This window comes from Mytilus trossulus, chromosome 9 (assembly GCF_036588685.1).
Source record: "Mytilus trossulus isolate FHL-02 chromosome 9, PNRI_Mtr1.1.1.hap1, whole genome shotgun sequence".
In the NCBI taxonomy this organism is placed as follows: domain Eukaryota; kingdom Metazoa; phylum Mollusca; class Bivalvia; order Mytilida; family Mytilidae; genus Mytilus; species Mytilus trossulus.
The window spans coordinates 29249506-29264067 of record NC_086381.1 but is presented as its reverse complement, the minus strand read 5'-3'; the positions used below and the strand labels follow the sequence as shown (position 1 = coordinate 29264067).

The following is a 14562-nucleotide window of genomic DNA, read 5'->3' as shown; positions in this document are numbered from 1 at the left end:
ATCCTGGATTTGTACCAAACTTGGATAGAAGATTGTTTATGATCACAGGATAGTATCTAGAAGTAAATTTTGTAAAAAAATAAATCCATTTTTTCTGTATTTTACTTTTAAATGGACTTAGTTTTTCTGCGGGATACATTACATTCACTCTGTGGTTAAAGTTTTTAAAATTTTTATAGCTTTCTTAAACTATCCTGGGTTTGTACCAAACTTGGACAGAAGCTTATGTATGATCATAAGATAGTATCCAGAAGTAAATTTTGTAAAAAGATAACTCCATTTTTTCTGAATTTTACTTTTAAATGGACTTTGATTTTCTTCCAGTTAACATTACATACAGTCTGTAGTTAAAGTTTTCAAAACATTTATAAGATTCATTAACTTTCCTAGATTTTTATCAAACTTGGACAGAAGCTTCTTACAATCATAAAATAGTATCAAGAGGAAAATTTTTATTATTTTTTTTCCTCATTTTGTTTGAGCCTGCGATTTACAGCAAAAGTAGGCGAGACACTGGGTTCCGCGGAACCCTTACAATTTTTTTAGTTAGCCAGTTATACAAATGTTATGAATTATCAATCATGACATGGATATAACTTTTTTTGAACTCTGAAAAATATCAAAAAGTTCATTTCCATGTGATCAATGATGAATTTTTATAATGATAGAGCATTGATCTGAGTTATTCTCTGTTGATGTAATTTATCACACATATCTCTAGAAATTGTTTCAACCGCATTTAAGAAATTACTGTCGTTTGAAATTTAAGTCTCCAGTCAACAATTAATTGGTTTAATGTTTTCCCTAAGTTTGAAAATTAGTTTTCCGCTGATTTAATTGGGCATAGAAATGGACATCTAGTGAGTAAATGTTGAAGGTTTTCTTCCTCAAGTTTGCATAGCGGGCAAATTGGGTATGTACCTTCTATATTAAATATAGCTTTAGTTACTTGTAGGTTCACGTTACTAGTATCGTATCTTTTAATGTGGCTTTCTTTTCTTTCTTTTCTATATATCCTTATTATTTATTGTTTTCTTTGTATTCCCTGGAATTTACATGTTGAAGTATAACCTGTAACTTACCTGTAAATCCAATTAGGAGTAAATATAAATCGGCGCAAATGAAAAAATGAAATCGGCGCAAATGAAAGAATGAAAATTTTCAAAATCGGTGCAAATGTCATACGCCCGTGTTAATGATATGACACTAGGTCTTTATACTTAATAAGGGTATCACAAGTAATCATCTATGAGTCCTTTAAAAAGTTGATCATCTATCTACTTTCCAACCAAATGGTGATAATTACTTTAATAGTGATTAGTGTCTTTTTTTAAAGTGATTCAACAATGCTCTAATTTGATATTGAATACTAGCCAACACTTGTTTTTTTGTTGTAGGAGTATCTTGTATTATACAGTAGATATTGAGAAAAGAAGACAACCACCTTACTTATTTTGTTTTCAATTTTGGTAAGTAGACTTATAAAGGTGAACTTATATTTCAATGACCATAACTTCCAACCATTAAATTATAAACAAAGTATTAAAATTTATACAATTATTAGAAGAGATGGTAGGATATTCAGTGTGGGATCCAGAACTTTTTATTAGGGGGGGGGGGAGCTGACTGACCTAAGGGGGTCCCGGCTCAGGTCATAGTTCAGGGATTCCCTATATAATCAACCAAATTTTGGTAAGTAGACTTATGAAAGTAATACTTGTATTTAAACTACCATTTAACCTTCAAACCTTTAAATTATAATCAAAGTAGAATTCACACAATTATAAGAAGATACATATGGGATATTAAAGTACATCGAATAAGACAAGCAAACAAACAATTTAGGAAGTGGCACAAATAAAATTATGCACTGCTAAAACATTAACAGTGGCGGATCCAGGGGGAAAGGTTTCTGGGTTGGAACCTTCCTTTTTAAAATGATTGGATCCACCCCTGATTAAAGTGTCTTAAATTGCTCTTAAGGTAAAAAAAAAAAAATGACCACAAAACACATGTCAAGTTAACTTTTGGTGTTGTCACTTTTACAAATCTACAGTTATTCCCCTTTACCAATGTAAAATGTGTTAATTTTGCGTTTTTGAAATCTGGAAAAATTGCTTGTACAAGTAAGGAGAATAAATTCTAACTTTGTTTACAACTGTAAAAATTACTTATTTCATTTAATAGGCCAAAAGTAAAAATAACTGATTAATGAATGAACAAGGGCATGATGACAACATGTAAATTATATATAGTGTTCTTTAATTTTTAGGTATAATTGTTCAGATTTATATGGTGCGCATGTAATTAAAGAGCCAGTCTAGAGGAGTTTGCCAGTTTTTTCCTATTGGTATGCAAGTAAATGATAAATTGTTAATAATAAACAAAAATTTTGTCATACAAATAGAAAACTAAATTTCAAATATATAAATATAAAAAAAAACTCTGACATGTATTTGGTCAAGAAATTATGACCTGATCACAAGACAAAGTGCCATACTGACATAGATATTAGAAGATGTGGTATGAGGGCCAATTGGACAACTCCATCCAAAACCATTCAAACAAAGAAATCAACAATATAAAAAACATCACCCTTTGTCTATACAGAACATTAATAAAACTAAAACAAGTAACAAACGCCCAAAATATTATTTGGAAATCACAAAAAAATATGACTGCAAAGGTAGTAACAGCTGTTGGTCAGACCAAGGAGTAACAACAATTTAGAATAGTTTTAAAATACTCAATGTTATAATAAGAGGGCAGATAACTTATAAGTATAAAAAAACCCTGATATTTTAAATAAAAATGATGATTATCGTATTACTGTCAATTTTACTTTATACCAATATAAAGAATTATAATAAATGTTGGATTTCTCTGGTTTTTAGATAATAATTTGGTGATAACAAAGGTCTATCGAAGAAAGATTTTGGTGTTTCCATCATTTTGGTATGCTTTATGATAGTATTAGTATTGATAAGTTTAACTGCAAACGATATAAAATGCTTTCTACTTAATTCTTGAAATGGCATGTGCACAAATTTCTTCTCTTTCACTATACATATTCAATGAATGCATGTTTTATCAAAATGTTATAATGTTTTGTTGCACAGTTTATGCACCTCTTGGTCCTTATTCATCCTCTGCTTTATGCTAGTTGGCACTGTAACATGTAAGCATGGTGAAGGGTTATTACACATGTTCCTGTGGACCATTAATCAGGCAATGCAAGTGTTATGTAACCTGAGGGTTCCAGCTAGAACTGTGACATTATTTGTTATTATCAGATTATTACATGGCATTTTATTTGTCTATTTTTTTATTATTATTTTATTATTATTTTACACAATTAACTTTCTAATATCCAAATCATTGTTTTGTGTACACTACTTTGTGATGTTTTTCATTGAAAACGTAGCATTGAGGTGTATTTTTCCGGAATTTGCCGATTATCACCAGAATGCCATGCGATAACGTTACGGAAAGGCATGTGATAACAATCGAAGCATGTGATAAACTTTTCATATCAGCCCGCTAAGAACCAATTCGAAAAAATATGGAATTTACATTCATTTAATGCTATTATCATACAGTAAAAGTTATATGTTATTTAGTCTAAGTATAGGATAAAGGTGTTTATCATATACTTTGACTAAATAACATATATTTTTTACCGTATGATAATAGCATTAAATTAAAGTATTTTCCATATTTTTCGAATTGGTGCTTAGCGGGCTGATATGAAAAGTTTATCACATGCTTTGATTGTTATCACATGCCTTTCCGTGACGTTATCACATGGCGTTCCAGTGATACTCGGCAAATTCCGGAAAATACACCTCAATGCTATGTTTTCAGTGAAAAACATTACAAAGTAGTGTACAAAACAATTATTTGAATACTGGAATGTATATTGTGTAAAATAATTAAATTAAATTATTAAAAAAATTAAACTAAATAAATGCATTTTTTATAGTTTTTTGAAACATGATTTAGAAAGTTACTTTAAAAAAGTTGACTTTTCCATACAATGTTCACTATGTATATTGTTGAATTATTTTGTGGTCGATTCGTCCATATAAAAATATGTATTTTTTTCTCTGTTAAGGAATATGATAGAAAGATTTCATATTGAATGTATCAAATTTTGGGTCCGACGTCCGTGAACTCTTTACTCTTTAAACTTCTTTTCGGGAACCTCGTAAAAGGATCAATATATGAATCTGTTATTTTTCTCTACTGTTTAAGCATATGATAAAAAGATCATAACATGTCATTTTTCATATCACATGTATTATCAGCCCTCGGTCAATATCAGCCCTCGAGCCATGCCGCTCTTGGGCTGATATTGAACCTAGGGCTGATAATATATGCGATATGAAAAATGACATGTAATAATCTGATATTATGAAACAACATTGCTGTATTATTAACCAATTAACAAATACAATTTCATCTTGGAAAGGTAGCTGGATAATGATAAAACATTAGTAGTTCCAATTCGATCCTCAAGATATCAAACAAACAAGTATAACAAAGAATGAAAAGACACCAAGGTAATACAAATAATAACACATTTAATACATAATAATTAACAGTCAATGTCAATATTTAAAAAGGGGAGATAATAATTCAATACATGGATTATTTCCCTTTTTTAAATGTGTAATTAGCAATATTTTTTTATTTTTTTTAAAGAAAACATAATCAACAAAGCAATCACATTAAAGACATTTTATCAAACCTTAGACTTGTCAAATCAATAATGACAATATATGCAAATGTATAAAAATCATTCATTTTTTACAGATTATAGTGGGAGTTTAATTGAGCAAGATAATCATTTTTGAAGTTTTAACATACAGCTATTTGACAGACATGTAAGTTTTAAACCAAATATCTAAAAGTTCATATATACTACTGCTTGATTTGCATGGTTTGTTTTTTTGAATTTATTGATTTTAAAGATAATAACAATTGAGGTTTGTTGTGAAAGTAGAAAAATATCTCAAATATAGACTTACATGTAGATAGTTTGTGAAAATAATAGAAAAACTGTTTTTTTTGCACATTACAGAAATGGCAACTTAAGTGATAGCTTGACCCTGGGTGGTAATTGGCAGACATTTTACAGTTTTTATAATTTTCGTTATGCAATTATGTATAGATACATTACTGGAAATTAGTGTGAAATACTGCCAGACAGCACTATTTCCAATACTCTAGCAGATCATGTTCCCTATCTAGGTGAGGCATGCACCTGCTGTGTATGTAGAAGATACTCTAGTATAATTGTTACAGCAAGTTCATGTGCAAATGATTTGACTGATTCTGTTATTATGTGCATGACTGGGTCAGATAAATTAGAAAGTGTGAATGACGTCACAACATCTGAACAAACACTGAATACTTACTGAAAATGTACTGCTTAATTTTTACTGAAAATTGGCTGAAATCTTGCTGGAATGTGCCAAATTTATTCATTAAAAAAAAGGTTTATTATTAAAGCTGTTCAGTAAGATACCAGCATAGTGTTCTTAATTCTTGCATTATTGTTTTAGTAATGCCTTCTACGTTCATCATTAACATTGAAATCAATTTGGTGATGTAGAAACATTTTGTTTGGTAAGAGTTAGAAAATAATAGTAGTATGCAAACATTAACATTGTTAAATTCAGAGCCATTAACAATCTATATTAAATGTGAATTACTGCTATACAACAATTTTTTTATGCAAATTTATGCAGATTGTTATATACAGATTTTTGTTGTTTTTTAAACGCTATAAATACACTATAGATAGAATATCTATGGAATAAAACTTTCAGTCCTTAGACTGGTTTGAAAGGCTGTAACAGAAAAACTTGATTGCATATTTCAAGGCAGTAACTATCATTGAGGCGACAGAGGCAATGTCTCACTTAAATTTCAACACTGATTGTTTTTATTAGATATATAAATATAAAAGTCATTTTGTTGTTCTGTCTGAACCTCAATTTCTATAACTAATTGTTATCAATCTCCTTTTAAATTATTCTTCCTGAATGTGACTTCATTAGAACTAATCCAAAAACTATAAGTAGACTGACAAATCAAGTATTGGACATCGCAAGGGGGCAGTTCTATCTGTGTATTCATTTCTCTGTTTTACCATTTTTGTCGAGCCTTTGACTTTAGTCGAAAAAGCGAGACTAAGCGATCCTACATTCCGTCGTCGTCGGCATCGTCGGCGGCGTCAACAAATATTCACTCTGTGGTTAAAGTTTTTGAAATTTTAATAACTTTCTTAAACTTTACTGGATTTCTACCAAACTTTGACAGAAGCTTTTTTATGATCATAAGATAGTATCCAGAAGTAAATTTTGTAAAAATAAAATTCCATTTTTTCCGTATTTTACTATAAATGGACTTAGTTTTTTCTGCGGGGAAACAAAACATTCACTCTGTGGTTAAAGTTTTTAGAATTTTAATAACTTTCTCAAACTATCCTGGGTTTGTACCAAACTTGGACAGAAGCTTGTTTATGATCATAAAATAGTATCCAGAAGTAAATTTTGTAAAAATAAAATTCCATTTTTTCTGTATTTTACTATAAATGGACTTAGTTTTTCTGAGGGGAAACATTACATTCACTCTGTGGTTAAAGTTTTTAGAATTTTAATAACTTTCTCAAACTATCCTGGGTTTGTACCAAACTTTGACAGAAGCTTTTTTATGATCATAAGATAGTATCCAGAAGTAAATTTTGTAAAAATAAAATTCCGTTTTTTCTGTATTTTACTATAAATGGACTTAGTTTTTTCTGCGGGGAAACATTACATTCACTCTGTGGTTAAAGTTTTTAGAATTTTAATAACTTTCTTAAACTATCCTGGGTTTGTACCAAACTTGAACAGAAGCTTGTTTATGATCATAAGATAGTATCCAGAAGTAAATTTTGTAAATAAATAAATCCATTTTTTCCATATTTTACTTTTAAATGGACTTAGTTTTTCTGCGGGGAACCATTACATTCACTTTGTGGTGAAAGTTTTTAAAATTTTAATAACTTTCTTAAACTATCCTGGGTTTGTACCAAACTTGGACAGAAGCTTGTTTATGATCATAAGATTGTATCCAGAAGTAAAGTTTGTAAAAAGATTACTCCCTTTTTTCTGTAATTTACTTTTAAATGGACTTAGATTTTCTTACAATGATAAAATAGTAACAAGAGGAATATTTTTATTGATTTTTTTCCTCATTGTTGTTGAGCCTGCGATTTACAGCAAAAATAGGCGAGACACTGGGTTCCGGCGGAACCCTTATAAATTTTTTGACAAATCAAGTACTGGGCATCGCAAGGCGACAGTCCTGTCTGTGTATTCATTTCACGAACTTTTATCTTTCTCTAAATTTACAGATAAATAAATTATAAATAATATAAAAATGCATGGATAAGTTTTTATCCATGTTTCTTAAACCTTAAAAAAGTGAAAAACCATCCCATATTCTAATTGGACAATATTGAGGAACAAAATAGGACCTTTTAAACAGGATAATTTGTCTTTACTTATTCGGGACTATGGAATTTAGGGTCTTTATATTCGGGGTTTCGGAATTGGACACCCCAACCTCCAATCCCTAAATCTATAGATTCTGGAACTTAAATGCCACCAACTATTTTCAGAAATAATTTGAAATTACAGACCTACATGTGAACTTTGAAAACTCCAATCCAATCCCCCAGTACCCATATCATATATACTTACTCTAGATATAATCATTTATCCCCGGCTTAGTATATATCTAGGATTTTGATTGGTTAAAGCACGTCGTTACAAAACCCATAGCCCCTGGGTGTAGCTAACCCATATCTCCGGACGTTGCTAACCATAATCCCAGGGAACTTCATGCAAGTTTTTCTTAGTTCCATGATTGCTCCTTGTGAAATATTGAATTCTGTAGATTATCCATGATATTTGTAATCGGTATGCAAATGACCCCTGTTGAAATCCACCATCTGTGATGTAACATTGGGCACCAAAGAAGTAGGTCCAGTAAGACCCTTTTTTGGCCCCAAAATATAGCAGTTTTACAAAATTGTTAAAATGTAAACTTTTAGTTATCTATTAAACAGTTAAATGCTTCTGCTACATACATATGGGCTGTTTTTGACTATACAATACACATATATCGAGTATTACCACTATTAAGTCATGCTAAATTACTCAAATCTTCACAATTCTAGCATTTTAGTTAAAATTTTATACGGTTTTGTGTAAAACAAAAGTTGCCGCATTCGTGTTCATCCATAATATTGAAATGTAGGTTGTATTTTATGATAATACATTACAGATATAAAGGTTGAAGATGAACACAGATGCGGCCACTTTTGTTTTTGACAAAAACCATCTGAAAAGTGACATTTTTCGGCATATTTGATAGATTTTCGTCGAGCCTGCAACTTTTGTTGCAGAAAGCTCGACAAGTTAGTGATAGTAATCCGGCGGCGGCGGCGGCGGTGTTAGCTAATTTTATAAAAGCTTTATATTTTAGAAGGTAGAAGACCTAGATGCTTCATACTTTGTATATAGATGCCTCATGCTACGAACTTCCGTCAGTCACATGTCCAATGTCCTTGACCTCATTTTCATGGTTCAGTGACTACTTGAAAAAAAAGTTAAGTTTTTTGTAATGTTAAATTCTCTCTTATTATAAGTAATTGGTTAACTATATTTGGTATGTGCGTACCTTGCAAGGTCCTCATGCCTGTCAGACAGTTTTCACTTGACCTCGACCTCATTTCATGGATCAGTGAACAAGGTTAGGGTTTCGTGGTCAAGTCCATATCTCAGATACTATAAGCATTAGGTCTAGTATATTTGGTGTATGGAAGGACTAAGGTGTACATGTCCAACTGGCAGGTGTCATCTGACCTTGACCTCATTTTCATGGTTCGGTGGTTATAGTTAAGTGTTTGTGTTTTGTTCTGTTTTTCTTATACTATATGCAATAGGTCTACTATAATTGATGTATGGAATGATTGTAAGGTGTACATGTCTAGTTGACAGGTGTCATCTGACCTTGACCTCATTTTCATGGTTCAGTGGTTATAGTTAAGTTTTTGTGTTTTGGTGTGTTTTTCTTATACTATATGCAATAGGTCTACTATAATTGGTGTATGGAATGATTGTAAGGTGTACATGTCTAGCTGACAGGTGTCATCTGACCTTGACCTCATTTTTTATGGTTCAGTGGTCAAAGTTAAGATTTTCATTTTTGGTCTTTTTTTCTAATACTTTATGCATTAGGTCAACTATATTTGGTGTATGGACATATTTTATGATCTTTATGTCGGTTACGCTGGTTTTATTTGACTTTGACCTCATTTTCACGGTCCATTGCTAAGTTTTAAGTGTTTGTGTGGTTTGGTCTGTTTTTTTAAAATTTATAAGCAATAAGTCAACTATATGTGTTGTATTGAAGAATTGTTAGCTGTACATGTCTGCCTGGCATGGTTCATCTGACCTTTACCTCACTTTCATGGTTGATTGATCAATGTTTCTTTTTCTTGGTTAATGTTGAGTTTATGTGACAGTTGTAATAAAGCTTTATATTTAGGTCTATCAAGATAGTATCAAGGATTAGTAAAGAAGGCGAGACATTTCAGTGTGTGCACTCTTGTTCATATTTCAGCTTGAATCGGTGCGTTTTTTATGACTTAATGAGTTTAAATCTTTCATATAAACTAATGGATTCTAATAAAATAAACACTTAAGTGTTTAAAAAGTGGTCAAAATCTTTCGTCAGATGAACATGAAATTTGAGGCCAAAATCGTCCCTTACCGGAACTACTCCTTTGACTCAATCCAGTTTCTCTGTCTCCCTATTAAAAACGTCTTATAGTTGACTACCTGTAGGGTTCTACCAAAGGTCCCTACAACCCGTAAAAAGTATGTAAAATTTCGAAATTTCAATAAAACTTTTTTAGATAATGAAAAAAACGTTGTTTTCACGTTACACTTTATATCCGAATTTCCATAAAACTCACCCGATTTGCACTAAGACTGGGGATACATTTCTTATCTACGTTCATATCTGTAGATGTGGATGTTTAACACCCTTCAGTACCCTGAACACCCTTTGGCTACGCCTCATGACGTACTGGGGTACTTTAGGGTGTTAAAATATCCATATCTACGGATATGAACGTAGATAACTTATATTACATGTAGTTCATCTCATTCTATCCCTAGTGGCGAAAACTACAGTCCAATCCCCTTGTACTCATAATACTAGTTAACTTACTCTAGATAGAATCATGTACATGTATCTTATTCCATTGTATCCCTAGTTTACTATTTAGTAACTGCGACTGTGATTGTGCTTACAGAAAAGCTGAATTCCCTTTGCAAACAAAACTGCTACTAAAGATAGTGCTACCAGATTGCTGATGGAGAAGGAATCAGAAGATTATGTCTATCATTGTATTGATGATAGCGTGCTACCTTTGAAACACTGAATGCTCTAAAACGACTGAAAACTTGGAAAAGTTCATGCATGATTGAGTGGGGGAGAGATTGTGCGGTCTTGCCATGCTCCATCTTCATCGCGATAAGGATATCAGCAGACCAAATATTCTGAAACCACCATAGAAAACATTGGCAAAGTCTACTGAATCTATGTTTGTTCTATGTTCTGGCGACAGACTCAAATCGAGATTTGGATGATTATCTTACATATAAGTTTAGATAAAGTATGAAAAATTGATATAAAAAGTGTCCAAATTTAAAAACATTATCAAACTCTCTGGAACTACCTAGAATGCAGGATTTTGCACCATTCATTTCATACCCTCAAAAAAAAATAATTTCGCCTTGCCTAGCTCGGCTCAATTATTTTGCCTCACTAAATTATGCCTATTTACAGCCTTGTATTTTGAATAGTTTAATTTAATTTAAGTCGATGTTTTTTTAATAGCAACCTTTGAAGATAAGAGGAAATTAAATTTGACTAGGGCCAGGCTGAGATTGAGTTGATGATTTGATTTCGAGCATTAGAGGTTCAGAAAGAGATTGAAAGACATGGACAGATGTTGACGAACAATCATTTTGATTTTCATTTGTATATAGGTTACATTTCAAGCATGAGTTATGCTGCGAAGAGAGATGGTTGCCATATTTATGTTTTTCACATCTTTGTCTGAATGTTTTATGAATAGTTGGTCTGTTGTTATTATGACATGTTTCTTTAGATGTATATGTATGTTATTCTTGTCAGTTAACCGTTTGAGAAATTTATTGAATAACTGAGTTGATGATTTGATTTCGAGCAGTAGAGGTTCAGAAGGAGATTGAAAGACATGAAGGGGATATATCAAATAACAGATACATTACATTCCCTATGATAAAAAAAAATGGACAGGATTTTATTAATTGAAAGATTAAACAAGTTATTTAAATTTCAAATTTGAAGACAAATTTCATTTTTTACCAACACTTTTGGAAATGACATGTACTGACGGAATTGGACAGGAGTACGCCTATAGACATGGACAGATGTTGACGAACAATCACAGCATTTAAAATGATGCATCAAAAATATAAGGGGGCTTTTCATACTTTCATGTCTTTTGATTTCTGTTTCATTTTGATTTTCATTTGTATATAGGTTACATTTCAAGCATGAGTTATGCTGCGAAGAGAGATGGTTGCCATATTTATGTTTTTCACATCTTTGTCTGGATGTTTTATGAATAGTTGGTCTGTTGTTATTATGACATGTTTCTTTAAATTTGTTTTGTGACTAATTATTTCAAAAATTGTGAAGCAATAGTCAATACACTGAGTATATGTATGTTATTCTTGTCAGTTAACGGTTTGAGAAATTTATTGAATAACTGAGTTGATGATTTGATTTCGAGCAGTAGAGGTTCAGATAGAGATTGAAAGACATAAAGGGGATATATCAAATAACAGATACAAACATTCCCTATGATAAAAAAAATGGACAGGATTTTATTTATTAAAATATTAAACAAGTTATTTATATTTCAAATTTGAAGACAAATTTCCTTTTTTACCAACACTTTTCGAAATGACATGTACTGACGGAATTGGACAGGAGTACGCCTATAGACATGGACAGATGTTGACGAACAATCACAGCATTTAAAATGATGCATCAAAAATATAAGGGGGCTTTTCATACTTTCATGTCTTTTGATTTCTGTTTCATTTTGATTTTCATTTGTATATAGGTTACATTTCAAGCATGAGTTATGCTGCGAAGAGAGATGGTTGCCATATTTATGTTTTTCACATCTTTGTCTAGATGTTTTATGAATAGTTGGTCTGTTGTTATTATGACATGTTTCTTTATATTTGTTTTGTGACTATTTATTTCACAAATTGTGAAGCAATAGTCCATAAACTTATTATATGTATGTTATTCTTGTCAGTTAACGGTTTGAGAAATTTATTGAATAACTGAGTTGATGATTTGATTTCGAGCATTAGAGGTTCAGAAAGAGATTGAAAGACATGAAGGGGATATATCCAATAACAGATACAAACATTCCCTATGATAAAAAAAATGGACAGGATTTTATTAATTTAAAGATTAAACAAGTTATTTAAATTTCAAATTTGAAGACAAATTTCCTTTTTTACTAACACTTTTGGAAATGACATGTACTGACGGAATTGGACAGGAGTACGCCTATAGACATGGACAGATGTTGACGAACAATCACAGCATTTAAAATGATGCATCAAAAATATAAGGGGGCTTTTCATACTTTCATGTCTTTTGATTTCTGTTTCATTTTGATTTTCATTTGTATATAGGTTACATTTCAAGCATGAGTTATGCTGCGAAGAGAGATGGTTGCCATATTTATGTTTTTCACATCTTTGTCTGGATGTTTTATGAATAGTTGGTCTGTTGTTATTATGACATGTTTCTTTAAATTTGTTTTGTGACTAATTATTTCAAAAATTGTGAAGCAATAGTCAATACACTGAGTATATGTATGTTATTCTTGTCAGTTAACGGTTTGAGAAATTTATTGAATAACTGAGTTGATGATTTGATTTCGAGCAGTAGAGGTTCAGATAGAGATTGAAAGACATAAAGGGGATATATCAAATAACAGATACAAACATTCCCTATGATAAAAAAAATGGACAGGATTTTATTTATTAAAATATTAAACAAGTTATTTATATTTCAAATTTGAAGACAAATTTCCTTTTTTACCAACACTTTTCGAAATGACATGTACTGACGGAATTGGACAGGAGTACGCCTATAGACATGGACAGATGTTGACGAACAATCACAGCATTTAAAATGATGCATCAAAAATATAAGGGGGCTTTTCATACTTTCATGTCTTTTGATTTCTGTTTCATTTTGATTTTCATTTGTATATAGGTTACATTTCAAGCATGAGTTATGCTGCGAAGAGAGATGGTTGCCATATTTATGTTTTTCACATCTTTGTCTAGATGTTTTATGAATAGTTGGTCTGTTGTTATTATGACATGTTTCTTTATATTTGTTTTGTGACTATTTATTTCACAAATTGTGAAGCAATAGTCCATAAACTTATTATATGTATGTTATTCTTGTCAGTTAACGGTTTGAGAAATTTATTGAATAACTGAGTTGATGATTTGATTTCGAGCATTAGAGGTTCAGAAAGAGATTGAAAGACATGAAGGGGATATATCCAATAACAGATACAAACATTCCCTATGATAAAAAAAAATGGACAGGATTTTATTAATTTAAAGATTAAACAAGTTATTTAAATTTCAAATTTGAAGACAAATTTCCTTTTTTACTAACACTTTTGGAAATGACATGTACTGACGGAATTGGACAGGAGTACGCCTATAGACATGGACAGATGTTGACGAACAATCACAGCATTTAAAATGATGCATCAAAAATATAAGGGGGCTTTTCATACTTTCATGTCTTTTGATTTCTGTTTCATTTTGATTTTCATTTGTATATAGGTTACATTTCAAGCATGAGTTATGCTGCGAAGAGAGATGGTTGCCATATTAATGTTTTTCACATCTTTGTCTAGATGTTTTATAAATAGTTGGTCTGTTGTTATTATGACATGTTTCTTTAGATTTGTTTTGTGACTATTTATTTCAAAAATTGTGAAGCAATAGTCAATACACTGAGTATATGTATGTTATTCTTGTCAGTTAACGGTTTGAGAAATTTATTGAATAACTGAGTTGATGATTTGATTTCGAGCAGTAGAGGTTCAGAAAGAGATTGAAAGACATGAAGGGGATATATCCAATAACAGATACAAACATTCCCTATGATAAAAAAAATGGACAGGATTTTATTAATTAAAAGATTAAACAAGTTATTTAAATTTCAAATTTGAAGACAAATTTCCTTTTTTACCAACACTTTTCGAAATGACATGTACTGACGGAATTGGACAGGAGTACGCCTATAGACATGGACAGATGTTGACGAACAATCACAGCATTTGAAATGATGCATTAAAAATATAAGGGGGCTTTTCATACTTTCATGTCT

The 14562-nt window shown here is 31.1% G+C and overlaps 1 long non-coding RNA gene across 1 annotated transcript; it reads left to right on the top strand.

Annotated features, from left to right (window-relative positions):
- Window positions 1–1403: 1403 nt before the first annotated feature.
- LOC134683799 (uncharacterized) lies at window positions 1404–10521 on the top strand. The gene is made up of 5 exons (XR_010101086.1): window positions 1404–1469; window positions 2273–2350; window positions 2895–2955; window positions 4816–4886; window positions 10379–10521. It is a non-coding gene; the product is annotated as an uncharacterized LOC134683799 (long non-coding RNA).
- The last annotated feature ends 4041 nt before the right edge of the window (window positions 10522–14562 follow it).